Source organism: Leptonychotes weddellii, chromosome 3 (genome assembly GCF_054177405.1).
Source record: "Leptonychotes weddellii isolate Sample4059 chromosome 3, ASM5417740v2, whole genome shotgun sequence".
Taxonomy (NCBI): Eukaryota; Metazoa; Chordata; class Mammalia; order Carnivora; family Phocidae; genus Leptonychotes; species Leptonychotes weddellii.
Genome location: NC_138371.1, coordinates 11,128,967 through 11,156,100, shown reverse-complemented (window position 1 = coordinate 11,156,100; position 27,134 = coordinate 11,128,967). Strand labels below are relative to the sequence as shown.

Here is a 27,134-nt window from a genome sequence, read left to right as displayed (position 1 = left end):
GCTATATTCTTTCCTCTTAGTACTGCCTTTGTTGCATCCCAGAGATTTTGAACAGTTGTGTTTTCATTTTCATTGGTTTCCATGAATTTTTAAAATTCTTCTTTAATTTCCTGGTTGATCCATTCATTCTTTAGTAGGATGCTCTTTAGCTTCCATGTATTTCAGTTCTTTCCAACTTTCCTCTTGTGATTGAGTTCTAGTTTCAAAGCACTGTGGTCTGAAAATATGCAGGGAATGATCCCAATCTTTTGGTAACAGTTGAAACCTGATTTATGACCCAGGATGTGATCTATTCTGGAAAATGTTCCATGGGCACTAGAGAAGAATGTGTATTCTGTTGTTTTGGGATGGAATGTTCTGAATATATCTGTGAAGTCCATCTGGTCCAGTGTGTCATTTAAAGTCTTTATTTCCTTGTTGATCTTTTGCTTAGATGATCTGTCCATTTCGGTGAGGGGAGGTGTTAAAGTCCCCTACTATTATTGTGTTATTGTAGTTGTGTTTCTTTGATTTTGTTATTAATTGGCTTATATAATTGGCTGTGCCCATGTTAGGGGCATAGATATTTAAAATTGTTAGATCTTCTTGTTGGATAGACCCTTTAAGTATGTTATAGTGTCCTTCCTCATCTCTTAGTATAGTCTTTGGTTTAAAATATTTGTCTGACATAAGGATTGCCACCCCAGCTTTCTTTTGATGTCCATTAGCATGGTAAATGGTTTTCCACCCCCTCACTTTCAATCTGGAGGTGTCTTTGGATCTAACATGAGTCACTTGCAGACAGCATATCGATGGGTCTTCTTTTTTTATCCAATCTGATGCCCTATCTTTTGATTGGGAATTTCTTCCATTTATATTCAGGGTAACTATTGAAAGATATTCATTTAGTGCCATTGTATTGTCTGTAAGGTGAGTATTACTGTATATTGTCTGTGTTCCTTTCTGGTCTATGTTACTTTTAGGCTCTCTCTTTGCTTAGAGGACCCCTTTCAATATTTCTTGTAGGGCTGGTTTGGTGTTCACAAATTCTTTTAGTTTTTGTTTGTCCTGGAAGCTTTTTATCTCCCCTTCTATTTTTAATGACAGCCTAGCTGAATATAGTATTCTTGGCTGCATATTTTTCTCATTTAGTGCTCTGAATATATCATGCCAGTCTTTTCTGGCCTGCCAGGTCTCTGTGGATAGGTCTGCTGCCAATCTAATAGTTCTACCATTGTAGGTTACAGACCTCTTGTCGCAAGCTTCTTTCAGGATTTCTGTTTGTCTCTGAGACTTGTAAGTTTTACTATTAGATGTCAGGGTATTGACCTGTTTTTATTGATTTTGAGGGGTGTTCTCTGTGCCTCCTGGATTTTGATGCCTGTTTCCTTCCCCAATTTAGGAAAGTTCTCTGCTATAATTTGCTCCAATATACCTTCTGCCCCTCTCTCTCTTTCTTCTTCTTCTGGGATCCAAATTATTTTAATATTGTTTCATCTTATGGTATCACTTATCTCTCAAATTCTCCCTTCGTGATCCAGTAGTTGTTTATCTCTCTTTTTCTCAGCTTGTTTATTTTCCATCATTTGGTCTTCTATATCACTAATTCTCTATTCTGCCTTATTTATCCTAGCAGTTAGAGCCTCCATTTTGGATTGCACCTCATTAATAGACTTTTTGATTTTGACTTGGTTAGATTTTAGTTCTTTTATTTCTCCAGAAAGGGTTTCTCCAATATCTTCCATGCTTTTTTCAAGCCCAGCTAGTATCTTTATAATCGTCATTCTGAACTCTAGTTCCGACATCTTACTAATGTCTGTACTGATTAGGTCCCTGGCAGTTGGTACTGCCTCTTGTTCTTTTTTTTGAAGTGATTTTTTCCATCTTTTCATTTTGTCCAGAGAATAGATGAATGAGAGAACAAAAAGCTAAAAGGGTAGCGATGACCCCAGACAAATATACACTAAACAAATCAGAAGAGACCTGAAACTGGGGGGAAAAGAAAGAAAAAAAAAAAAAAGAATATGATCAGGCTGGTGAATAGAACAGAGCCACACACTAAGTTTTGAGTGTATTTTGGTCTGCTCAAAGAAATTGTCTCCCAAAATTTTAAAGAAAGAAAAACTTATATATATACAAAAATAAGGCTAAATATGATGAAGGGATGGGATATGACTGTAAAGATGAAAATGAAAAAAGATTTTTAAAAAGAATTTTTAAGATAAGAAGTTGGCTGAGAAAAGAAAGCAGAAAAATTAAAAAAATAAGGGGGGGATAGAATGTGATCAGGCGGGAGACTAGAACAAAGCCATACAGTAGATTTAGGATATATTTTGGTCTGTTAGAAGAAACTGTATCCCAAAATTTTAAAGAAAGAAAAACATATATATACAAAATATAAGGTTAAATACAGTGAAGGTATAGAATATGAGTGTAAAAATGAAAATTAAAAAATATTTTAAAGAAGGAATTGATAAGGGCGCCTGGGTGGCTCAGTTGGTTAAGTGACTGCCTTCGGCTCAGGTCATGATCCTGGAGTCCCTGGATCGAGTCCCGCATCGGGCTCCCTGCTCGGCAGGGAGCCTGCTTTTGCCTCTGACCCTCCCCCCTCTCATGTGCTCTCTCTCTCTCATTCTCTCTGTCTCAAATAAATAAATAAAAAAAAAAATCTTAAACCCCCCCCCCCAAAAAAAGAAGGAATTGATAAGATATTGGTTGAAAAAGGAAAGAAGAAAAAAAAGAAATAGGAAAAGAAAAAAAATAAAATTAATAAAATTAACTCTGAAAACTAAAGAATCATGGGAAAAAAGCCATGAATTCTATGTTGCTGTTTTCACCTAGTGCAGTAGTTTTGCTGTTCTCATTGATCAGTAAACTTGGTCTTGGCTGGCTATTCTTGCTGATCTTCTGGGGGAGAGGCCTGTTGCAGCGGTTCTCAAATGTCTTTGCCCGAGGCGGAATTGCCCTACCCTTGCCTGGGGCCAGGCTAAGTAATCTGCTCAGGTTTGCTCTCGGTAGGTTTTGTTCCCTGAAAGCTTTCCGTACAGTTTTGGAGTAAGAGAAAGAAAATGGCAGCTTCTTAATCTGCGCCCTGGAGGAGCTGAGAACTGGGGTTCCCCCTCCTCAGTGCACCCCCAGAGGAAAGCAGTCGATCACTCCATCTCCCCGGTCTCTGGCTGCACTCTGTGCTCACCCGGCCTGTGAAAAAGCATTTCTATCTCTGGCACATGATCCTGTTTGGAGCCTCCAACCCCAGCAGGTCCCTGCAGTGCGCTCCTGCACCACTTCTCCTGGTGGGGGAAAGGCAGTCTCCCCAGATCTGCTGCTTGTTGGGTCCCTGCTGTAAGAGCAGTGGCCCGACTGTGCCGCGAATCATGGTTTATGGCAACCCCGAGCTAAGAGCCCACTCCTTGGCTCCGTCTCTGCAGCAGGCTTCCCTGCTCCGATACATGGGAGCTCTGTCGCACTCAGGCACCCCCGGTCTTTCTGTGACCCTGAGGATCCTGAGACCACACTGTCCCAGCGAGGGTTCCACCCCTGCTTAGCCACTGGAGTGACGTCCCTCAGTGGAGCTGACTTCTAAAAGTTCCAATTTTGTGCTCCACTGCTCTATCACTTGCCAGTACCCCACTGACAGAGGCTTCCTCCCCCTGGGGTCTATCTTTCCAAATATCACCTCATATTCACTTCTCCCAATGTCCTACCTTCCAGAAAGTGGTCACTTTTCTGTTCAAAGAGTTGCTGCTATTCTTTTCTTCGATCTCTTGTTGAGTTGGTAGGTATTCAGAATGGTTTGATAACTATGCAGCTGAATTCCTGGGACCAGACAAAATTTAGGTCTCCTACTCCTCTGCCATCTTGCTCTTTCTCCAGATTGATTACCTTTTACTTTATTGGATTATCCCAATTGAGTCCAGTTCTCCAAGCATACAGCTCAGTGCCTGGACTTCAAAAAGGCTCAATGTTGGGTGAAGAAATTAGTGAATGAAAACTCCTAGGGATCTCATCTATCTGGTAATGACTGATGGCTTATAGAAAACTCAAAGTCCCATGGGGAGCTTGGGTGGCTCAGTGGGTTGAACGTCCAACTCTTGGTTTCAGCTCAGGTCATGATCTCACTGCTTGAAGATTCTTTCCTTCTGCGCCTCCCTGCCACTTGCATCCACACACTCTCTCTCTAAAATAAATTAATAAATTTTTAAAAAAATAAAAAAATAAAACTCAAAGTCCCTGGGAAGGTTTTTTCAGGTCGCTATGGTCCACTGCTAGGAGACCGTGTCATCAAACCACAGGTAAGAACCCAAAGATATGGCTATAATGTTTCCCCTTAATGATTTCCACTTAAGATGTGTTATTGCATAGAAAAATAGTTTGGTAAAACCCATACCAAATGTTAATGATAGATATTCTAGGTTAGAAGATGTTGTTGGTGATTTATATGAATTTCTTTTCATTTTATCTGTTTTTTATTTTACGTAATTATAATGTATCATATATCTTAAACTTTAAAATATATCAATTCTGTATTAGAATAGAATTTTGTGTATCAAGTGACTCACTAATCCCTGATATCTACTTCTGAAAAAAATTCTCCTGATCCCCACTTCTTCTTTCCCATGTCTGAATAATTGATTGCCCTTAGGAGTGCCCATTGTATATGTAATGTGCAATTCTGGGATGACAATGACCAAGTTTATTGTGGCCTTATATTGCCTTGTGTCCCTCACTAAATTATAAAACCTTTCAATACAAGATGTAGGTTTTATTGTATTTTTGCTCCAGTGGATACCATAGGGCCAAGATATGCTGAGGTTTCAATAAATCAAAATGAAAAAGGATGAAAATCAAATTCTCTGTAGAATCAAATTGTCTTGTTTTTCCTCTGTTGACTGAACCTCACAATATACTCTGTTTTTTCTCAGTTCCACTATTGCAGCAACTTCCTACAGGTTTTCCCCGATTCTCCCTCCTCCAGCCTAGTTGCCTCTCCTCACTCCTTAGTGTTAATGTACAATGTAGCTGAGCTTTAGAGTTGGAAGTTGGAATTTTAGCTGTGACATTGATTAACCATGTGATTGTTAGCAAATCCCTTTACCTCTCTGAGTCATAAGATCATTTGAAGAGTAGATTTTAAAAACCTAGGTACTTATCAGAGTGAAAGACAAAGAAATATTGGCTATGTGATCAGATTATTCCCTTTTTTACTTTAAATACTTTCAAACACTCACCTAATTTTTTTTCTACCATTCTCTGTTTCTGTGTCAAAATTCATGATGAAGCTTTCAAAACCTTCGATGTCTGAAGTCTCATTTGCTTCAGACTCTTCCACAAGGGAATCTCTCTGTCTTTTGCAATTCTGCCTGAAACCAAATATATAAATCTATCTACTTTTGAGATTTAATTGGCAGCCCCACCTGGGCAGTAGACCAAAGTTATCTTCTCTAGTCTAATCTTTGTTGGTAATGAAAGTGATATTTGGTTCCTTTTTAAAAATTTTCAAATGTGAGGTGAGGAAAAGTACTAGTATATATTGAAGACTTTTTGAAAAACCCCAACAAGAGCTGCCATTTACTGAGTGTTCACTATTTTCCTGGATTGGTGATAACGTGTTTTAGATATGTCATCTTCCCATAAATAATTACTTCAAACACTGTTTAAAAAAATAAACAGATATCCATGTCCCAGTTTAGACCTCTGAATCAAATTTTCTGGGAGAGGCCCCACTCCTCTGTTATTTAACATAAATACAGTTCTAGGAGAGCTTTGTTTTCAGGGTAAATTTGGGGAAACACTGAATTATCATATTTAATATGTGCACCAAAATGGATCAATGGAAATTTTTTATAAGGAAAAAAAATGGAAACTGTGTCAAGAACTGTGATTGAATCCTACTTGTAAGCTAACAAGTTAGCCTTCACAGGTTCATGGGTGTTGGCAGAAAACACAAGATAACTTGCCCAGAGACAAAGGTGGTTTATTACTCACAGGAACAGCAGTAGCAAAAGGGTCTGAATTTTCTTCTCCTGGTTCCTTAAGCTCCAATTTCATAGAGCGATACAAAGACAGCCATGTGATGCCTGCACAGGTAGTGGGTTATGTTATAGAAAACCCCAGGCTTGCTCAAGGAGACATTATCTCTGTCATCCTGGGCTGTTGGCTATACGTACACACGTCTCTGAAGATAGTCTGGAACAAAACCAATCCATGCCTCTGCTCTTAAGATATGTAGAAACACAAGACACCCACAGAGAATGTCTCCCAACAAGCTGGATGATGATAGTTCAAGCAAGGGGAATAACTAAACTCAATAAAGTTTTACAGATGAGAAAAAAAATGGGAAATTTGAAGGCAATAGCAGCAAATGCTTAGGGTTTTTTGCAGAAGACTGGACCAGATATAGATTATGTTTAAGCTCAGTAAATTGAAAAAATTTGTATACAGAATGCCTGGTTGACTGAATTTGGTTCCTACTACTATGACTTCCAACAGAGCAGAAGTTCACAATAGAAAAAAGGACAAGGCTAGCTACCTTACAAGTCCTTGACCTCTGTGCTCAGGTTTGGAAGACATGTAGGTCTGCAGCAATCACCTGACGATTCAGTACACCATGTACAACCTGCCTGGAACTAAATTACATCATGCAAATTTTTGAAATAAAATTATGAATGACAGGGCAGAATCAGAAGTGATTAAGACCAATAACAAAAGGAATGTGTACTTGCAAAGTTGACCAGATTAAATTTATTAAGCAACTCCACTATAAAAAGCAGAAGTCTGAGTCTTACAGTATTTCACTTTGTTACTTAGCTGGGGGACACTACTATAGATAAATTAATTAACCTTTTGTGTATCTAATTCTCTGAAATGTCTTACTTAGGAACCTAAATGAGTCCGGTTTTGTTTCATTGATAGCTTTCTTTTTCATCTCTGTTTACTTCACATTTTCTTATCTTGCCACTACCCTGTGCCAAAAGTATTGCAAATACACATTAATACAGACCATCTGGAACATCCTTTTTAAGAAGGGAAAGAAGAATGTGAGGGCTGATAGATTCAGTGCAGGCCCCCATCCAACATCTGTAACAAGAGTTGTGGGACATAGCAGGTTTCTTTAAATTCCATCTGAATGCCATTCACCCCCTGCTTTTTCCACAATGAAAAGGCTACTCGGACTCAGAGGGGTTTCCTGGATACTTCGGGAAGTGGTGACATTTCCACCTGATCTTTGAAGTTAAGTAACTTCAGAACTCTCAGGGAAAGCTTTGACACAATCCATGAAATGGGAACAGAGATATAGTAAGAGCAAAAAAGCACACTCAGCCACATAGAAGTAATATTGACTGCATTTTCCTAGCACTAGCAAAGTTTGAATACAGATGGAGATATCTCATGAAGGCAATTAATGAAGTAAACGCATTATTTTACTTTTTTTTTTTTAGAGGCAGGGAGGAGGGGAGAGGGAGAGAGAGAATCTTAAGTAGGCTCCATGCTCAGAGTGGAGCCTGACTCGGGGCTCGATCCCAGGACCCTGAGATCCTGACCTGATCCAGATTCAAGAGTCAGATACTTAACTGACTGAGCCACCCAGATGCCCCTGCTTATTTAATTATCCTCAAAACATATAGTTATCACAAGGTCTGCTATAAATATAATTTTATTCCAGAGTGCAGATTAAGATTCAAATATGTTTGTGTATTCCAGATAATAACAAAAATAGTAATATTAAGAGAGGGGCCATGTAGATTAAACTTAGTAGCTGAGAAACATGTCAATAAAGGAATTGGGTGGGGCACCTGTGTGGCTCAGTCAGTTAATCATCTGCCTTCTGCTCAGGTCATAATCTTGGGGTTCTGGGATCGAGCCCCACATCGGGCTCCCTGCTTAGGGGGGAGTCTGCTTCTCCCTCTCCCTCTGCCCTCCCACTCATGCTTGCTCCCTCTCTCTCTCAAATAAATAAATAAAATCTTTAATTTTTTTTTAAATAAAGGAATTGACATTCTAGAGATGAAAATCTTTGTCCAACCCTGAGGATAGTTTATTAGATTACTAGACTAACACATGTTTGAATCCTCAGAGAAAGCCATACTTCAATTAACATTAGTATAATTTTCCTTTTGTGATAATTTAGCAAATGACTAAATATTACCTTTGGTGAGTAATCTTCGGAAGTAATGTAAAATGTGATAATTGTCCTGTAAAAGAAAATCTCTATTTTTTGCCACATGTTTATTTGGATGTAGTTTCACAAAGTATTTGAAAACAACCACTACTATAACAAAATTAGACTGGAAAAAATAGCACTTCTGAAGTCTGCGCATATGCTCCCAGAACAGTGGCATTCTGTGGAATCTGGTCTGTAGCCATTTTACCTGTCTTGGATTAGGGCTCAACTTTTGGCAGAAAGAGCCCTTCTTCATATGCCAGGAATGGTCCAAAAGCATTCATCAATTCCATCACTGATGAGGAAAGCATGAAAGCAACTGCAGAAAAACTTAATGACAAGTCATAGACTGTCCTTTCTCCCTTCTTGGTAGGTAGGAGAAAAAATGGGAGGATTGACAAAATGACTCAAGGTGAAGGAGGGAGCTCACATCAAGGCAAATTCTCTTTCTCAAAGAGAAAGAGAATGAAAATAATGTACCCAATCAGTTGATTTCTTGCTCTTACTACTCTATGTAATTCATCTGTTGGAGCAGTTGGCACTGTTTAAAGTACCACAAATGAGCATCATGAAGCTTTTTTCATTTTCATTTTATTGCTTGGCTGGCTCATCGCTGGGAAGCAAAGGCTGTTCACTTTAGTTAGCCATTACACTGACATTTGAATTCGAGGAAGAGGACACAATTGTACAGTGCAGTAAAAGAAATGTACTGAGGTCATAAACATCCTCTTGCTAATGTATGATTTAGGTAGATGTGTTTATTTAGATAAAATGGTCATTTCTCTTCTTCTGCTTTTCCTTCTCTTCCTCTTCTTCATTCCACTTTCTCCCCCTTCATCTTTGTACAAAAACCTGTTGGGAAGCTATGTATTCAAAATGATGATGATTGAATCAGAGAATGCCAGTCTGACTTGATTCCAGTCAGAAGCTGCACACAAATGATAATAAATGCCAACTTCCTTTTCACTTCCTCCTTCTTCTCTCCCTCCTTCTACTTCTCTCCATCCTCTTCCTCCTCTTTTGCTGTTTCCTCTACATCTTCTTTTGCAACTGCACTTAGGTATAACATTTGCAGAAGTTACTCAAAGAAGAAAGGAAAAATGTGATTCTGGGACTCTAATTGCTTGAACTTAATTCTGATTCTATTACTTACTAGTTGTGAAACCTTGGGTCAGTTACTTAACATATGTAACTGGCAGGGGCTGAGAGTACCTGTCTTATCACATTATGAAAGATTTACATGATGTGGTATAAGTAAAGCTCTTAATGTGACTCCTAGCCATGGAAACATTAACTATCATCACAGTCATAATATTTTCTTCTATTTTGCTTTTGTCATGTTATCCTGTATTTTCATTGCCTCTGTAGCATGAACTTGGACCACTTGATTTGTTTCTGCAATTTAATGGGTAAGTGTATCATGCAGGTATGGAAGAATCTTTACAAATAATTGTCATATCTTTTAGTGTAAGAGGGAAGATTTATTTTGAAGTTGGCATGATATAGTCCCCTTTCCTCCCTGATTTAAATTTCTCTATTATGTAGAAACCTCAAATCTCTTTTGTTGTCTAGCAACTGCTACAATATGATAGGCTGGAATATGTATCAGGAAATGGACATGCCATAAATATGCTCGGTGTTTTCAAAGATGACAATTTTAAATGTGAAAACTGTGGAAGACATGAAATGAAGGAAATAGGAAGCTATTAAGACGGAAGAAAGCAGGAAACATTTGGATTTAATTCCATCTTGGACTCATTCCACCAAAGTTCAATGTAACTCAAGACCTGAGCAACTGTGATTGCTCTCCCATGCGCTTGTTCTTTTAGTCTTCCTTGTACTTTTCCTCTGTAAGGCTAGGTTAATGCCACATATTTTTTAAAGGATCATATCACAGTCAATTAGTAATATTACTTACTCTTTTCAAAGTTAAAAAAAAAGAGAGAGAGCAAAAAAATAAATTCAATTTTAGACTCTAGATGTATCTGGAAGGGGTTATTTAAAGCTTCAAACCGTAAGAGAGCATTAAAGAGTGTTATGCAGACAGGATGCATTTCCATGAACTAACTCTGAACAGGAAAACTGCCTTTGTGAACATTTAAGAATGGTTCTTCCATAAAAGGTCTTTTGATCCAGAATTACAAATATGCTCCCACTGGGAAACCAGTGAAACCAGTAAGAGGTGGCTTTTGGGGATGTGAATCTACTTGGTAACTCTTACAGATAACATATTGTTGACTTATATTTTATTTTTAAAGATTTATCTATTTATTTATTTGAGAGAGAGAATGAGAGAGAGCATGGTGGGGAGAAGCAGAGGGAAAAGGGGAGAGGATCTCAAGCAGACTCTACACTGAGACTCTGCACTGAGCATGGAGCCCGATGTAGGGCTCTATTTTACGACCCCAAGATCATGACCTGAGCAGAAACCAAGAGTCCATCACTCAACCTACTGAGCCACTCTGGTGCCCCAACTTGTATTTCATTTTAAACTATTGTTTTGATTATGAAAAAAGAAGAGAAATTCAATGGCCAATGGGTGGAGCAACACTTCTCACCCTTACCCATCAGCTGAATCCCATGGGTTTGCATGTGCTGCAAAACAAATATTATTTCAAATCAGAAACTCACTTTTTTGAGGGTGTATAGGGAGATTAAAACCACAGTGAAAAATAATATCCTGAAAGATGACTAGATACTGTACTTCCAAAACTTCTTTAACCCCCAAATTTCACAAATGTTTGGGAAAAGATTTCTTAAGATAATTGGAATACTTTCCAAATGGTCTTATTTCATTATGTTTAAAGTATATATAAATTTTACCTGGAAAACAACTAATTTTTTGCTTATTTAAAGAATTATCTAGGGGCACCTGGTGTGGCCCAATTGGTTAAACACCTGACTTCAGCTTGGGTCATGATCTCAGGGTCCTGGGGAGTATGCTTTTCTCTCTTCCTCTCCCTGTACCCCTCCCCCCTGCTTGTGCTCTCTCTCTCTCCCTCTCAAATAAATAAAATCTTTAAAAAAATTATCTAGAGATTATACTTACAAGAAAAACTTAATTATGGAGTCATTTTATAGCATATAAAATCATGTCAGCTCACTAACAATTGGGAACAAATCATATTTGATGTTCTTGAAATTACCCAAACCATTTGTAATAAATAAATGTATCTTTTCACCATGTTGGAATCATGACAAACTATATGACAATTTCATACAAAAAGCTGTTAATGTCATAATGTAAGCATTTATGAAATATGTAAACATTAGTATAATAAAGATTTCCAGAAATTTTCAGAAGTAACTGATGCTCTGACATATTTTGGGTAAATACTGACTTGCGCTTAGGTGTTAGGACATGCTTGTGTGTGTATGTGTGTGTCTGTATGATGTGGCGTGCATTAACTCTATAAGATAAAAATGGTTAAATACAAGTATAAGGTTAAATGTTTAATTTGTTTTGTTTTGTCTGCGATGTATTTCTGTTTTCAGATTAATGAGCAAAACCTATAGGCAAATTGATGATTTCTGCTCATGTTCATAAATAATGTAGCATAAATATACTTTCCAGTTTTATGAAAGGATTTTCATGTGTTTTTGAAAATGGATTTAAGGACAAAATCTAATGTTTTAACTAACAACTAGAAACTAATTAGACTGTAAATGTAAGATATAACATATACTTTTTGTATAGTAAACAATCATCTTGTCCTATCTGACCACAAATCTACCCCCAGATTTTCCTGTGAGCCCACAGGAATAGCTGTGGGAACAGCTATCACAAATTCTCATTTTTATAAGAACGTGAAATAACCTACATGATTTTTCTCTAGAAGAAGATCCTATATAGGAACAAAATACAAGAAGTCATATAGTGATTTTTAAAACTTTATTGGTGGAGTTAATATTACCCTATTTTATACTGTTTCCTTTACTTCTCGAAGGAAGAAAATTTGGCTCCCAATTAATTGAATCTTAATGGCTCTCTAAGTTAAATACTTATAAGAAAAATGTCAATGACCTAATATTAATAATTGACAAGTATCTGCTGTTATCACAGATCCTCTGTTGAAAGGTGAACACAGATATAAAGTGACACCGAATAAAAGAGTATGTGGCCATTAAGAAAGCCTAATAGTTTGCAATGTTTTTCCCCACCTATTTGTCAACTACATCTAATTGATTACCCTCCTGTAACATTTTATTCTGTTTGTGAAACCCTGTCCTTAGCCATCTTCTTCTTCCAAGTGTGTATCATAAATTATGAAATCAATGGAATAGCTTGTCTGGCACACATAAATTGATAGCTTCCCTTTCTTATATTAGCATAATCTGCCAATTTATTAGGAAAGAGTGAACGACACGCTTGCTGTTAGAACCGGTCATAACAGGTCACTTGAAAACATTGATGGTGTGCGAGACATGCTTTTTAATTAAAATGTGGGACTGAGTTGGCTAGTCAAACACCCTTTTCTCCTTACTCATCACATTTAATAAGTCATGTATTTGCTTATTTATATTATTTTAAATGAACAATGATGAGTCAGGGTAGTGTACAAAAGGCATGTCCCAGAGGGGGGAAGAACACAAAAAACAAAATAGCAAGCAAAAACACACTGCCTGGAAAACCCGTGTAAGAAGATACAAACATTCAACATGATAACTCGGATGAGAAACATTTTTAGCAGGGTTCCTGGTCACTTTTAAACAGCCTCCTGTCCACTTCACCCCAACTTGATTGTTTTAAGCAAGATCATTTCCCCACTTTTGCCTGCTTTCTTTCACAAAGTTATAATTTAGGCCAGAGATTCCAGTCCCCATTGCACAATAGTCTCGGGGGTTATTGTGATCTCAAAGGATGTTGTGAAATTCTCAAGGCAAAATTAATTGCGATGGGACTTAGGTTTTTCAAGTGAAATGTGTACAATAAAGCCGCCCTAGGAGGAGATTTGGTGGATGAAGAGGGAGGTTACAATGAGCGAGCCGATTACAGGGTGTCAGAGCCCCAGGACCCGGGTGGCTGGCAGTGACTTCTGCTTTCATCCCACAGACATGTGTGGGTGAGGGCATGAGATGAAAAGCCAAGCATCTTCTCTGTAATTTATATCACCACAGCATTCCACCGTGGCCACACTGTTCAGCCCCAGGGAGCTCACATGTACTTTTGTTTGCTCAAAAGAGTTTCCAAAAGGCTTCAATACGAGCTCTTCTTACTGTGGAAGAGGATCTTGCTGCTTTTTGATAAAATGTTGTGAGTTAGGGTCTGGTTTTTGTTTGTTTGTTTGACTTTGCCTCCTTGTTTGTTTCAGAATACAATGTCTGACTTCTAGGCACTCCGTTGGCTTTGAGACTGGACAGACCCTGGGTTCAATATGTCTTTTCCAGTAACATGACTGACATGTTAAGGAATATCCTCCTTGTATGTAAAATGGGCCAGCACCTACCTCCTAGGACTGTTGTTTAAGGGTTTTAAGCACTCTGACAAAATGCTCTCTGGATAGAAGAGACTCTATGAAGGTTCGTCCCGGATGGTTTCCTGATTGAAATATCTCAATTACAGCTGCTATTTCCACTGCCTTTCCCCTCTCAGTCTGTTTATCTTCTCTGTTTTTACAGCAGGTTCTAGGTCATTTGCAAGTGGAGTTGATCTCCCATTTATCAGCTCTAAGCACATACTGCGTCAGCTTGCTGTGTTGCCATAAAAGGTAAAACCTGGAAAATGTCCTTTGGGTCATCTGGTTCAACCTCCCTTTTCTATGACTGAAGGAACGGAGATTTAATCAAATTTCACAGCCTTCCCATTACTGTTCAGGAACAATTAATGAAACAGGTGAGACTAAAATCCCATTCTCTAGACCAGAGCCAGTCTTAGGCCTTTTGCCATATCACCTATCATTCCTCTGTATAACCATGTTTTTATTTCAAAGAGCTACCAGAGTACTTATGAATAAATGAGAGTGGAACTTGGTGGAACAGAAAAAAAAATCCTCGGTTAATTGCTATAATTAAATTTGAAATCTACTTCGTGCAATCCAGTTACTGTGAAGGGTTGATTTTATAGCGATAATATGAAATGTGTTTTGATACCACAGTCAGTGAGCTTAAATTTATCCCTTTAAGATGTGGAAGCTAAGCAGACAAAGCAAATTGAGTCACAAACAAGACAAAAAAGTGGATCCAGCTGTAAATAAAACAAACAAGAAACAAGGTTTTGGTTTTGTCCCTGGTACCGTCTCTGGTTTGTTCAGGTTTTAGGGAGTGATTGTCCCATGAAAATAATCTAAAATAATGTTTTTAGACAGAGGAGAATTCATTCAACCTCCAGGTGTGATCAGCTAAGCACAAATTACTTGCTTGGAAATATCTTATCTTAGGGAATGATAAAGAGTAGATTGGAGCTATTCAGGGAGATGATATGTAGCTCAGGTAGCTGCCATACCTGGCATGTTGGTATTTCTCAAAACCCTTCTGTATCTCTATGTTCTGGATCTTGGTTAGAAATAAGAGAAACTTTCTTATGCTTTTCAGGAACAGTTCACTATGATCATGTTGCATCATACTTATTATTGCTCCATATGCCCTGCAATAATCTAATTATAAGACATTACAGGGGTGCCTGGGTGGCTCAGTCCATTAAGCATCTGACTTCGGCTCAGGTCAAGATCTCGGGGTCCTGGGATCGAGTCCCACGTCAGGCTCCCTGCTCAGCAAGGAGTTTGCTTCTCCCTCTCTCTCTGTCCCTCTTCCCGCCCCAGCTCATGCTCTCTCTCTCTCAAATAAATAAATAAAATCTTTTTAATGAAAAGACATCACAATAAAATGGAGTCTAACAGTATGCAGGCTCATTTCAGGAAGAATAGACACGGTGTAATTCCATCCTTCTGGAAATTTTGCTGCTTGCATTCTCCAGGCACAGAGAATTCCTAGCCCTATCACAGGATTCCTTGGGTAGTTTTGCATCATTGTCAACAGTTGTCCAAGGCTCTTTTCCCAATTCTACTTTACTTTCCAGAATCATAGATCTGAGCTCATGGCTTATGAATTGTGATTTATACACTAAGATTTATGACTATGAATGTAATGATTTTTACTTGATTTTAATACATTTGTGCAACATCAAATTAAAGTTATTCTCTCTTAAATTTCTCATTAAGAAAATAGCTTATATTTTTTGTGAATCCAGGACTTTAAAAGTGCTAATAGTTTGCTTAAGTGTATTTTACAGACTGAGCTACACTGACTTCAAACTTTGTCTCTAGTTTTGCAATAAACTGACCTTAGTAAAAGATGTCAGCAAGTAATGTGGAATATTGCTAAAATCGTTGGGCTTGACGTTGGCTTGGAAAGGAATCCAGGAGATGAGATGTCTTTTGAAAGACAAATCCTGGGGTTCCTGGGTGGCTCAGTCGTTAAGCATCTGCCTTCAGCTCAGGTCATGATCCCAAGGTCCTGGGATCGAGCCCCTCATTGAGTCCCGCATCAGGCTCCCTGCTCAGCAGGAAGCCTGCTTCTCCCTCTCCCACTTCCCCTGCTTGTGATCCCTCTCTCGCTGTGTCTCTCTCTGTCAAATAAATAAAATCTTAAAAAAAAAAAAAGAAAATTAAAAAAAAGAAAGACAAATCCTTCTAGCACATGTCCTGTTATATATTTTTTTTCTTATGCTTCTGCAGATTTCTATCTTCCCTGCCTGATATCACCAAATGCTCTCTCAATGTACAACTGTGTAGCAGGGCAAGAACATGGACTTGGCATCACAATGTCTCAGATTTGATCCGAGACTCTGTTTGAACTATTTCTGTGACTTTGGATAAGTTATTTTACCTTTTCAAATCTAATTGGCTAATCTGGGAGTTGATTTCTAAATTTTAGGGCTGTTGTCATGTCAAATGAAACGTTTGTGTAGCACCAAGGGAGATACATTGAATCCCTACTATACCACTGAAGAATCTATAGCACTAAGATGTATGATCTTGAGTAGATCCTTTTACCATTTTTGGCCTCAAATTTTTTATTCATTGATTCATTAGACAGTATTTTATTGAACAACTCAACATGCAACAATAGTTATAGGAAAGAATATTAGCAGTCATTAACATATATTTTCCTCTTCCTGTTACTCACAGAAAAGATTCTATTTTTATTCATTTTATAAATAGTTACATAATACTTATTAAATGCTAAGCACTGTTGTAAGCACTTTACAGGTATTAACTCATCTGAATCTCACATAACTTTATGAGTGAGGTGGTGCTTTTATTTTACACATGAGGAACTGACACAGAGGAAGTTAATAATGTGTCCCAGGCTGCACTGTTAGTAGGTAGTGTGGGCAGGATATGAGCCATAATCGACTGGCCCTGAGTCGTTGCTGTGAACCATGTAAACTGTGTTGCTTCTCCAGGAAGAAAAATCTCTTAAAATAAGTAATTGAATATAATTAATATGAATTGTAATAAGTGATATGAAGGAGAGGCACAGGGTGCTATACAATGAGAAGAGCAAAATCTGTCAACAAATGACTTTTTGAAGACCCATTATTCTCTATATTCCATGGAGTCCATGATTCCTTGAGTCTCCTTACCAAACACTTCTCACCATTGACAATCCATTATGCACTGGAGCTGAACACCTGCTGTTCTGACAACTGACCCGTGAGGTCTTCTGCAAAGAAGAAACAAAAAAGCCTCAAGAAATTACTTGTAAGTATTATAGTGCGAATGCTACTTTAATTCAGAAAAAACATAGCCCAGTCCATTGCCATTCTTTTAACTCAAAATCGCATTTAATAAAACTTTTTTTGGTAACTGAATGGCATGATACCTTTAAGCATAGTTATCAAAAATGGTAATCAGGCACCTGTGCCCATTGCTGACAGTCAGTGGCAAGTCCTTACGCTAGCCTGATGGAGTTCATGCCAATAGAAAAAGACCATTCTAGATTAAATCTCAAGAAGAGTAGCCATGGTTGTCTTTTTCATTATCTTTTGTGTTTAAGTACTTTTTAAAAATTGATATGTTGTAAGTGGTTTTTAGCATAAAAGAAAATTGATCTTTGCTAGAAAGTAAACTCCCTCATAACAAAAACTTGTCCATCTGATCTACTGTTCTACATGCTATGCCTGAAACAGTACCATGTGCCTTGATACGTTCTCGATAAATATCAGTGGAATGTTGAATTTTGAAGAAATGTCTTTTTGGTTACATCAACACCAGTCAACCAAAGAAATCTGAATGGAAGGCAGTAGGATGTGGTTAAACATTAGACACTGTATTTGGATTCTAGACCAAGTTTTGCCACCTCCTTGGTTTGTGATCTGAGGTGAAGGATTTCATCTCCTTGTTTCTCTCCTTCCCTGGCTATGAAATATGCACTTTTACCTCTAAAAATACAGAGGCAAACATCTTTTGATGTCTTGTTCTCAATTTTAGCTTGCCAGAGGCTTATAACTTTTTTTCTTTTTTTAAAAGATTGTATTTATTTATTTGAGAGACAGAGAGAGCAAGCAGGGGTGAGGGGAGGTGCAGAGGGAGAGGGAGAGGAAGAAGCAGACTCCCTGCTGAGCATGGAACCCAAGGACACGGGGTTTGATCCCAGGACCCTGAGATCTTGACCTGAGCTGAAGTCAGACACTTAACCAACTGAACCACTCAGGTGCCCCATTATAACTTTATTTTTGACTGCAATTAATATCTTTGTCTTGTAGTACCAGGAAGAAAAACATAATAATGTACAAACAGAACCAAATATGCCAAAAGAGTGCATATATATATATATGTATATATATTTATAGACACTCTCTAAAATACATATATATAGATATAGACACTCTCTAAAAATAGTCCTAGTAAATTTGCCATGGTCAGCAAGGAACCTCAACTTTACTCTGCCCCTGATTAGGACACTGACTCACTGTATGACTATATGACTAAATACACACCAGATATTTGTCTCAGGCCAACCCTGGTTGACTCATAATCTATGGTTTAAAATGAAGATCTGAGCTACCTTTGATCTTCTTCTTGCAAGAATTTCAAAGAGGATAATACCAGCAGAGCCAACTTGACAGTTACAGAGGATGTACCCAACTCCCATTATTCTGATTCACTGGAGAAGAGGTTACCACCATAGCAACAGGGGTGAAATGTCATTTGCAAATTTGCACTTGGGGCTGTAAAAGCCAATAGAGGTTACGTTCAATTGTGTAGCTTTGAAGAAATAAACATCTAAAAGCATGAAAGAGACTTTTAAAAAATTATGTACATCCTCATAACCTTAGACACAGAAAAACATGTCAAAGAGGAACGACTTCTTTCCCCATTTTATAAGCATTTTCCACTTACAATTTTGTAGACCGTTGCAGATTATAATCTTTAGAAACAGAAGGCAAGCAGAGATTGGTGTGAAGGGTGTTTATCGGGCATCAACACCTAAGAAATGGAGGGACCAGCAGGAGGGTTGGGCTGAAAAAGAGAAGTCAGCCTTTGAGGCAAGCCCAGCAAAGCCTTGGCCAAGCACGAGGAGAGCCCTGGAGTACAGGTCAGTCCCTGGATATGGGCTACCCCTGGAAAGGTATTATGTCACGCAGGGGATCCCTGTCACTATGGAGGACCCTAGAGCTGTTGACAGCTAGAGGCTGCTTGTGGTCAGCACCACCAGCAACAGCCAACGGTCCTTCTCTGGAGAGAATATAGGAGACGGATCTCCTGGTCTACCATGCATATCAAACAGTGAATGACCCTTAAGAAGAAAAAGGCAAAATATGGCCCAATTTCTATGGGATAAACATAATCACTTGAGAATAAAAATCCTATTAAGTGATTTAGTATGAATCTCTACATGGGAAGCTGGCATGAAGCTTCTTTTCTGGAACCTACAAATATCTTGAGGGTGAGGACTAGGTCTCTAAACTCTATTTTATTTCAAAATATATTAAGGGATCATTAAACACCTATCTAGTAATAGGCTTCTTCTTCTAATCTGCCATTTTCCAGAATAAGGAGATGACTATATGCCTCAAGTGGTTAGGAGTTACTGTAGATGAAAAGCTTATCTTTATTGTGTATATATAAATTCTACACACATTAATATCACTTAAATAAATGTACATCTATGTATGTGAATTAACATGCACATATATCTGGCTCACAAATGATAAACTGTATTTTACTAATGATATATATTTATATCATATATATACAGCAATATATCTTTGAAAATCTTTTTCATAGCTTAAATCAAGTACTATAATCACAATACACAGATTCAATACCTGCACTCTGCTACTTAATTTTTACATGTAATAAACTTTGGTTTTCTTAGAAACATGTTAATACACAGGACCTTTCAGGTCTCAGACATATAAATGGTATCACGAACTATACAGAAGTTTTCCTGAGGGTTGTGAATACCTGAGTCTGATCCAATGTCTCTCTAAATTATTGGCACTTTTCCTAGAATTCTTCCATGGTGCAGGACAAAGCAGGAATAATAAAGAATAGGACTGATCAAGTGTTTTCATTGATTAAATTTCCTCTAGAGAAGCCAGGCTGCTCCAACACCTTTTTCTCATGAATTTCCTCCACTGCACTGTGCCACCTAATGCCTTGATTCAGGCCTTCATTAAATCTCGCAAACCTTCTTACTGTGTCTTTCTATTTGCAGTCTTAACTGTGCTCCTGCCAGGGATTCAAACTATTTAAAGCAAAAACTCACAAAACTTTAATGACAAATGAACGGATGCACCTCCTTCAGTGACTGATAAATAGAGCAACTGGAAAGAAAAAGAGTGTAGGGTATAGGATATTTGAACACAATTGCCAAGCTTCATCTGATAGACATGTATGAAATGTTTTATCCAACATTTGAGGGATATACATTCTTTTCAAGCACACACAGATTATTAATGAATATTTACCATATACTGGGCTATAAAACACATCTCAACAAATTCCGAAGGACAGCTATCATACAGAATATATGCTCTGACTGTCCCAAACGTGTATCAGGTATCCCTCCCCTAAAAATCTAGAGCATCCTATGCCTCCCATTTAGCAATTAGGATTAGTCTTGGCTTTTATTATTTATTTCTGCATTTCTTTCTCTACCATTGTTCCACTCATCCCCTACTTCACTTCATTGTTGGAGCTTGTGTTGTTCTCCTGTTGATGTTCCCATTCATTCCTGATGCGGTGCCTGGGACTTAGTTAAGGCAATAAATAATGTGTATTTGTCTAATTTAATTTAAGCTTTGTGGGATAGACAACTACAGCCAGATCTATGTCTATAAAGCCCTGTGTAGTCAGTTGTTCTCAACATTTCTATGAGAGAGGAGACATTTGGGACAAGAAGACCAATGATATTATAGTATGAGCTTTGAGATTTCAGGCTGCACTGTTGCCTCAATAGATCTCATCAGGCCACAATAAATGTAATATGTCTTACCTTCTTACAGAAATATTTATTTCTATAATTGTAGTGCTTTGGAAGACATTATAATCACCAATTGAGCTGAATTAATAGCATGAGACATTTAAGGAAAATATATGTATTTCATATTTGTATATAGTAAATGGTGTCTAAAATCCAATTCAGAACAAAACATTACATTACAAATCTCTAAATAGGATTGCTAAACAAAATATGTCTAGCATACAGAAAAGCATAGAAGGGGGGTGCCTGAGTGCCAGTCAGTTAACATCTGGCTCTTGGTTTCAACTCAGGTCATGATCTCATGGGTCATGGGATGGAGCCCCGCATCGGGCTCCAAGCTCAGGGCGGAGTCTGCTTCTCCCTCTCCCTCTGCTCCTCCCTGGCTCATGCTCTCTTCCTCTCTCTCTCTCTAATAAATAAATGAAATCTTAAAAAAAAAAAAAGCATAGAGGATAATAATGAACCAAATCTTTTGTCAAATCTCAGCATTTTTAATATTAGTGTCACATATTCTTAAGCCAGCAGATATCACAGACGTAGTAAAAGACCATGATTTATCCTCACTCATCAAATAATAACTTTCAGTAGAAACTCTGACTCTATTCTAACTACAGGACTCAGTGCCTAGTGTAATATACTTTGGAAGCATAAAACATTATTAAAAGTGACAATAGGTAAAAAAAAAAATGTCCATAGACTAAGGACATACCTATTTAATATACTTTAAAAACCTATTGCTTAATCGTGCCCAACCTTACGTTTTTAAGAATCACCAGTTATCTATTTCAACACCTTACCATTTATATTTTGGGGAAATCTGTCTATAATTTGAGTTAGAATTACAAGAATGTAAAGATCAAGAGAATGCTTGTAGACTTGGCTGCAAATGCACCACTCAATTTCACATAATTGGAGATGACAGATACTGAAGCTCAATGAATAATATGCTCTCTGTATGTGTCAAATCAGGTATGAAAAAGAGGTAGTTATGCCAGTGGGCAAAAAATATACATAATTTACTAAGAGTGGAATAGGCTTGCACTAATCTTATTTTTCAACATCTGAGTCGTTTGCTTTCAGCATCTCTTGTCATACATCCTAATAAGCTCTCCACTCTCTGAAACCCTAGCAGATGATCACAACAATACCTGGGAATAAAGAAAATAAAAAAAATTCAATGTAGCACAGCAGTGCTAAAGCTTTTCAGTTAAGAAGTCTTTGAAAATTGGGAAAATAGCTAAGGTTCCAAATGGAATTAGTGCAGAATAGACAAAAGATTTTCTACGTACCAGAAGCATATTATATGCAAATATGTACAAAACTTAGAAATAAATTATGGTTCATTCCTATAAATATTAAGGCATTTCTATTTCTTTATACGGATTTTCTTTTCTTTTTCAGCTGTTTTGACAAACCAAAAAACAGATTTATAATGGAAAAAGTCTAAATTGCAGAGAGCAAAAGGAGCCTCCTACTGACCTCTGGAATTAGGCATACATATCTACTCCCTCACTACAGTGTTGAACACAGGTCAGCGAGCCTATGAGCTGCCCAGATGGGAAGAAAGGAGGATACAGTCTTCTTGCGGGTGTCTTACGCCCCCAACAATACAGTACCTCAACTCCATATGCCAGTTCCTTTCTTAAACTCACTTATCCGGGAACTCATTGGTTTTCCTTAAGATAATTTTTTAACAAATTAAAAAGTTGATTATCCAAATGAATACAATGAAGTAGAGATAAGTAACTTTCTAGTTCAGCCCTAGATAAAAATAAGTGAGCCATGTGTGTAACTTAAAATTTTCTAGTAGCTAATTTAAAAAAAAAAAAGCTAAAAAGAAATCAGTTTAATAATATATGTTACTTAACCCAATATATCCACTATATACACATATATATCCAACTATGTCCAAAATATTCATTAACATGAAAAATTTATTAGTAGATTACACTCTTTTCATATGAACTTTTCAAATTCGGGTGTGTCTTTTACACTTACTGGACATCTTAATTTGGATGAGGCACATTTCAAGTGCTCAATAGCCACACGTTGCCTAGTAGTTTCTTTATTGGACAGCACAAAATGGATTATCAAGTTAAGGAAGTTCTACTAGTATTCAGAAGGTTAAAAAAAGTTGCTTCCCTTTATCTGATATGTTAAGAAAAAAAAAAAGAAGAAGAAGATAGCAGGAGGGGAAGAATGAAGGGGGGAAATCGGAGGGGGAGACGAACCAGGAGAGACGATGGACTCTGAAAAACAAACTGAGGGTTCTAGAGGGGAGGGGGGTGGGAGGATGGGTTAGCCTGGTGATGGGTATTAAAGAGGGCACGTTCTGCATGGAGCACTGGGTGTTATGCACAAACAATAAATCATGGAACACTACATCAAAAACTAATGATGTAATGTATGGTGATTAACATAACAAAAAAATTTTTTTAAGTTGCTTCCTCTTTTTTTTATCCTTTCTTTCCATTCCTTTCCAGATTCAGTTGGAGGACAAGAATATAGTTGCCAAAAGCAGTACTAAATCTTCTTGGAATTCAATGAATTTTGTATAAATTAATCCTCCCAATAAAGAAGAGGTGCTGTAAATGAGATGTATTATGTGACTAAATTGACCTTTACATTTGTGTCAATATTAAGGTGCAGAAGTTAAGAGATATAGTAAATGTGTCCCTCCAACATGAAGTAGTTGGACTGAAAAGTAAATTTCATCATCCTGTGTGTTCAATCTATAATACATATGAAACTGATTTTTTTTCTTTTTGCTGAGAAACTTGCCAGGGGAATATTATCATTCGAGTTATGTGTCTAGATCAGAATATAATGTTTAAGGGTATATTTCAAAGTATCACTACTACAATTCAAATATTCTGTGAAGATTTGTTAATGGTAAATTTTAACACTAAAATTACACAGTATAGTAATACATGCACAGAGTGTGTATTCATGTCATCGAATTCATTATCCTATCCCAGCAAGAATTCTGTTTGCCTTTGCTATTCACTTTTGAGACTCAACTAATTCATGTTTCTTAAATGTTTGAAACATCTGTAATGTCATCATAAATATACTCTCTGGAATTTTTTTTGCTTTCCTCTTGTATGGTTGTTTCCTGAAAATATTGACTGGTTTTACTAAGTAATTCCAAGAAAGTAGGTAATTCTTGAAAATCTTTCTCTCATAGGTTTAGAATGATGTTACAAGTCTTGGGAAAGTATTATTGTGTAAAGTCAGGAATCAATATGAAAAATGAGACAAACATTATTTTCTTTCATTAATACTAATTTTATGGTTACCAAATTAAATATTTAGAAGAACAGACCAAAATCTAAGTCTACTTTCATAGTGATAATACTATTAAGTATACTATCCTAGATCCTGCTTTGAGTTCAAGAGGTTATGAGCCTTAACTCAACCATTTCATTTACTTATATATTTTTTTCATTTTTGTCAAATGAGACAATATAATTAGATTAACTTTTAAGTTTCCTCATTATAAAATCTGAAATTTAACTTTTATCTTATTTTTTGAAATATGTGGTTCCATAATGACTCCTCAAGTGACCTCCAGAGTTATAGAATTTATATATTAGCTGGAATGTAATTAGCAGATTAGCATCTGGAATGTTTTTCTGAAGCACCCATTGTGCAAGTACTAGAAAACACGGACTTATTTTTCTCAAATGTATTCTTAAAGATTTACTGCCCCCCCCAAAATTAATGCTGAAATTGTAACCCCTAATGTGTATTTGGAGATTGGGTCTTTCAAGAGGTAATTAAGGTTAAATGAAGTTATATGAGTGGGGCTCTAATGCAATATGACCAGTGTCCTTACAAGAAGAGGAGGGGACACCAGGGATGCACGCACATAGAGAAAAGGCATGTGAAGACACAGCCAGAAGATGGTCATTTGTAAGCCAAGGTGAGAGGCCTCAGGAAAAACCAAACCAGCTGATAACTTGCTCTTGGACTTCCAACCTCCTGAACCATGAGAAAATAAATTTCTTTAGTTTAAGACATCTCATCTGTGGTCTTTGGTTATGACAGTTCTATTCCTATCGACAGATACATCCCCAAATCCAAGCAAAGACAGTTGATTGCATGTACTAGCACAGTTCTTTCTACATCAGCAGTCTCTGTGACATATTTGTTGTTGTTAAGGCATCATTTATATACAGCAAAATTTACCAATCTTAAGTGTACAATCTGAAGAATATTGGTAATTATATCACACAGTCGTCACCATAATCAAAATACAGGATGGTTTGTTTCTCCTGCATCTTTAGAGTATCTTTGCTATCCTACACCCCCAAACCCAGCGTCAGACAACCACTGATTTGCTGTCACAATATTTTTGCCTCCCTAGCGTATCATATATATATAACTATACAATATGGTTTTTTTTTTTTAAAGATTTTTATTTATTTATTTGAGACAGAGAGAATGAGAGAGAGAGAGCATGAGAGGGGGGAGGGTCAGAGGGAGAAGCAGACTCCCTGCTGAGCAGGGAGCCAGATGCGGGACTCGATCCTGGGACTCCAGGATCATGACCTGAGCCGAAGGCAGTCGCTTAACCAACTGAGCCACCCAGGTGCCCCAATACAATATGTTTTTGTGTGTCTGTGTGTGTCTATCTAACATACTTGTTTGCGAGTCATCCATATTCTTGCATATGTCAATATTTTTCTTGTTTCTATCATTGAACCACATTCACAGTATGAATTTGTCACAATTTGTTTATCCTTTCACCAACTGATGGCCATTTGAGTTGCTTACAGTTTGGACTTTTATGATCGTATTACTAAGAAGATTTGCATAGCCTTTTTTTGCGGGATTAGGTTTTATTTCTGTTGGGTAAATACTTAAAAGTGGAATTGCTGAGTCACAATGTGTCCCATTGTGTATTCCCATCAGCACAAAGGAGATTTCCAGTTGCTCCACATCTTTACTAGCACTTGGTAGTCAGACTTAACATGAGACATTCTAGTGGGTGTGCAGTGATATGTCATTATGGTTTTTTTCTGAGGGCTAGTGATGCTGAGCATCTTTCCATAGAGTTACTGACAAACAACACTTTATTTTGCAAGTGTATGTTCACATCATTTGACCATTTTTTTGGTGTGTTTTTTCTCTTATCATGTTTTAAGAATTCCATATATTTTCTAGGAAAAAAGTACTTTACCAAGGGTTTTGCAAAAATATTGTGCCTGTCTGTGACTTGCCTTATTGTTTTCTTAACTATATCTTTTGAAGAGCAAAACTTGGAATGTTGATGAGGTCTAATTTTATCATGTTTTTCACTATGTTTGGGCTTGTTACATCCAATTGAGGAAGTTTTTCCTAATTGAAAGTCACAAAGATTTTTATCCTATGTTCTTTTAGAAGGTTAGTAACTTTAGCTCATTCTGAGTTCATTTTGTGTATGATGTGAGGCATGTCAGATGTCTATTAGGTACATGAAAATGTGCTCAACATCACTAACCAGGGAAATGAAAATCAAAATCACAATGATATATCATCTCACACCTCACATCCTGATAATAGGATGGCTATGGCCAAAAAGACAAGAGATAAAAATGTGCTGAAGATGGAGTAAAGGGAACTCGGTGGGCACTGTTGGTGGGAATGTAAATTTGTGCAGCCAGCATGGAAACAGAATGGAGATTTCTCAAAAAAGTAGAAGTATAACTACAATATGATCAAGCAATTCCACTTTTGGGTATATATTTGAAGGAAATGAAATCATTATCTCAAAGAGATATCTGCACTCTCATGTTCATTGCAGCGTTATTTATAATAGCCAAGATATGGAAACAACTTAACTGTCCATCAAGAGATGAATGGATGAATGGATAAAGAAAATGTAACACACACACACACACACACACACACACACACAGTGGAATATTATTCAGCCATGAGAAAGAAGGAAATCCTCCCATTTTTTAACAACATGGATGAATTTGAAGGACTTTATGCAAAGTGAAATAAGCCAGACACAGAAAGATAAATCTTGCATGATCTCACTTAAATGTGGAATCCAAATCAGTTGAACTCACAGAAGCAGAGAGTAAAATAGTGGTGCTGATGGCTGGAGAATGGGAAAATGGGGAGACAGATGTTGGTCAAACTTTCACTTATGAGATGAATAAGTTCTGGGGTATTTAATATACACCATAATGATGATAGTTAATAGTGCAGTATCGTATACTTGAAATTTGTTTAAAAAGTAAACAAAGAGATTTGTAGATTTTAAATGATTTTACCACACACACACACACACACAACTGGTAACTATGTGAGGTTATGGATGTATTCATTATTCTGATAGTGGCAATCATTTCACAATGTATGCACATATCAAATCATCACATTGTACACCTTAAATACATACAATTTTTATTTGTCAATAACGCTGGAAACATTTTTTCCTAAATGCAAGAAAGTATAAAAATAATAATCATAGGAGCAAGATGGCGGAGGAGTAGGAGACCTGGATTTCGTCTCCTCTCAGGAATTCAGCTGGATAGGGATCAAACCATTCTGAACACCTACAAAC

The 27,134-nt window shown here is 37.2% G+C and overlaps 1 long non-coding RNA gene across 1 annotated transcript; it reads left to right on the top strand.

The window, feature by feature from the left end:
- Positions 1-13,312: 13,312 nt before the first annotated feature.
- Positions 13,313-16,650, top strand: LOC145720451 (uncharacterized). The gene is made up of 3 exons (XR_014143357.1): positions 13,313-13,660; positions 13,760-13,973; positions 16,545-16,650. It is a non-coding gene; the product is annotated as an uncharacterized LOC145720451 (long non-coding RNA).
- The last annotated feature ends 10,484 nt before the right edge of the window (positions 16,651-27,134 follow it).